The 2,813-nt window shown below is 40.7% G+C and overlaps 1 pseudogene across 1 annotated transcript; it reads right to left on the reverse strand.

The window, feature by feature from the left end:
- Positions 1 to 983: 983 nt before the first annotated feature.
- On the reverse strand, positions 984 to 2,548 carry LOC701964 (cytochrome b-c1 complex subunit 2, mitochondrial pseudogene; annotated as a pseudogene). The gene has a single exon (XR_010146.5). The product of XR_010146.5 is annotated as a cytochrome b-c1 complex subunit 2, mitochondrial pseudogene (transcript).
- Between the last annotated feature and the right edge of the window lie 265 nt (positions 2,549 to 2,813).

A 2,813-nucleotide genomic window follows, 5' to 3' on the forward strand; every position in this document is an offset into this window, starting at 1 on the left:
AGCTTCTTTCTAGTTTTTATCTGAGGGTATTTCCTTTTCACCATAGGTTTCTCTGTGCTTCATATATCCCTTTGTCAATTCCACAAAAACAGGGTTAACAAACTGCTCAAAGAAAAGAATGATTTACCTCTGGGAGACGAATTCACCCATCACAAAGAAATTTCTCAGAAGTCTCCTTTCTACCTTTCATCTGTGCAGCATATTTACTCTTCCACCATCAGCCTCAAAGTGTTCCCAAATATCTCTTCTCAGACACCACAAAAACAGTGATGAAAAACTGATCAATCACAAATATGGCTTAACTCCATGAAGTGAATGCAGACATCACAGAACAGTTTCTAAAAAACCTTCTCTCCAGTTTTTATTTGAAGTTATTTTCTTTTTCAACATCAGCCTCCTTGAGCTTCCAAATATCCCTTTGCAGATACCCCCAAAAAAGTGCTACAAAACTGCTCAATGAAAAGAAAGGTGTAACTCTGTGCAATGAATTCAACCTCCACAAAGCAGTTTCTCATAAAGCTTCTTTCTAGTTTTTATCAGAGCATGTTTCTTTTTTCACCATAGGGCTCAAGGCGCTCCCAAATATCCCTTTGCAAATTCCAGGAAAGCAGTTTTAGCAAACTGTTCCATGAAAAAAAAGGTGTACCTCACGAAGATGAACTCAACATCACAAAGAACTTTTTCAGAGGGTTTCTTTCTAGTTTTGTTTTTTTTTTTTGGGGGGGGGAAATAATTTTATTTCAAAAAAGACAAAACAGGGGTAAAAACCAGACCATTTAGCTTTTGAACTTGATTTCACCTGAAAAGCCACCAATAGTAACCTGGCACTATTTACGCTGATAGCCACTTAGCCTTACTTTTACTAGTTTCTAATGCTTCTATACTCAATAATTACATTCCTGTCTCCTTTAATAAAGCATCTAAAACAAAAATATCAGCATATAATAAATACTTGTTGATTAACCCATTGAGAAAAACGTAATAAAACACCTAAGCAGAATGTTCTATTGACTTTAGGTCAGCTGAGAATAATTACCTGCATTTATGCCTTATTTTACCTCACTGGAAAAAAGACAAATGTTATATTAGAGATTTCTGACTTTCATGTGTTTGCTGCTCTGGGCTGAGAGAATATTCAGCTCTCTCCTCTAGTCAGTATTACAGCTCATCAACAAAAGGTGTACGTCCCAAATTTCCACTTGCTGCCATTGACTTCTGGCCAGAAACAAACTTCTTTGCAGCATTTATGATATCAGCATTAGCCACTGAATCAATCTGCTGAAGGACTGTGGATGGTGGCACATAAGAACCAGCAATTAGAGCCTGGGACCCGTCTTCTTCCAAGAAACGCTCAGAAGACTCCACTGACATTAGGTATCCAGCTTTCCGCTTGTTCTTGGCAGCTTGGACATCTGTGTTGGAAAGGTTTCCTTGAGCTATTGTTTTGACTTGATTCTATGCAGCCTTGATTACATCTCCAGCAGCTGTGGCCTGGGAGATAGTATAAATCCCAAAGAGTCCAGAATCTGAGTAACTGGCATTAAATGCGGAAACATCAATTGGCTGCTGAGTTGCCTTGGCAACAGCTTGCTGTAGATGGCTGGTGGGGCTGCTGCCCCTCTTGACATGTGGCCTGGCACCGAGGACATGCTGAAGGTTACTAAACGCATTTGCCTCTACACTTCCCGTGACAGCACTTTCGGCTACAAGAGCAGCATGGACAAGACTGTCTCCATTCTGTTCTCGGATTTCACCTCCACGGTATTTGGCCTTCACACCAGATAAACCAAACCCACCCCTCATGTTGAGAAACTGTTCAGCAACTTGCTTTAAAACAGGATGACTCACGCCAAGTCCAATCAAAGCCATTTTTGCACTTGTGAAATGGTTCTGAACAAAGTAATGTAACTCCTCTGATGTCACTTTTCCAATTCTATAGTCAGGACAGTACAAGGGATTAGCCAAGGCATTCCGGTAAGCTGCTGCATGCAAATTTTCAATGACATGAGTCTGTGGATTCTGAAAGGCCACAGCTTTGTCAATCTTTAGCTGAGGCTGAAGGTCAGCTACTTCCCAACGACGAAATTCTGGTGCTGTGGTGACATTGAGCAGGAACTCCATTAGAATATCAACATCACCTCACAGGCATTCCACAGTGTAAGCCATGGTTTCCTTTGTTGCAGTCACACTTAATTTGCCACCAGTTGCTTCAATTCCATGGGTAATCTTGAAAAATGAAGCTACTTGTGTTGTCAGACTGGATGCAAGTTGCAGCAAATGGGTGGTTCTTAAATTGTTGGAGTCCTCATATCTACTGCCTGCTTTAATGAACAAAAGAATTCTTGATAGAGGAGCATAGTTTTCCAAAGAAGCAATCACCAAGCCATTTGGTAACTTGGTAAACTCAAGGTCCTGAGGTTGTGGTGGTGCTCCTGCAGGCGCAGCTGTGGCTTTAACTTTGGGGGAAACTTTGAGGGAATAAAATCTCGAGAAGGACCCAGCTTTGGTTAGTAGCTTCATGATTCAAGATTGTTCTGACACACGGTCCCACCGGATTAAAGAAAGTCTCTTTCTAGTTTTTATCTGAGTATATTTCCTTAGTCACCAAAGACTCCAGTGTGATCCAAAATATCCCTTCTCAGATTCCACAAAAACAGAGCTACAAAACTGATCCATAAAAAGGATCGTGTAACTCCGTGAGATGAATTAACACATCACAAAGTGGTTTTCCAGAGTGCTTCTATCTAGTTTTTGTATGAGGATATTTCCTTTATCACCATAAGCTTCAACACGCTCCTGAATATCCCATTGCA

The sequence above is a fragment of the Macaca mulatta genome, chromosome 19 (assembly GCF_049350105.2).
Source record: "Macaca mulatta isolate MMU2019108-1 chromosome 19, T2T-MMU8v2.0, whole genome shotgun sequence".
NCBI lineage: Eukaryota > Metazoa > Chordata > Mammalia > Primates > Cercopithecidae > Macaca > Macaca mulatta.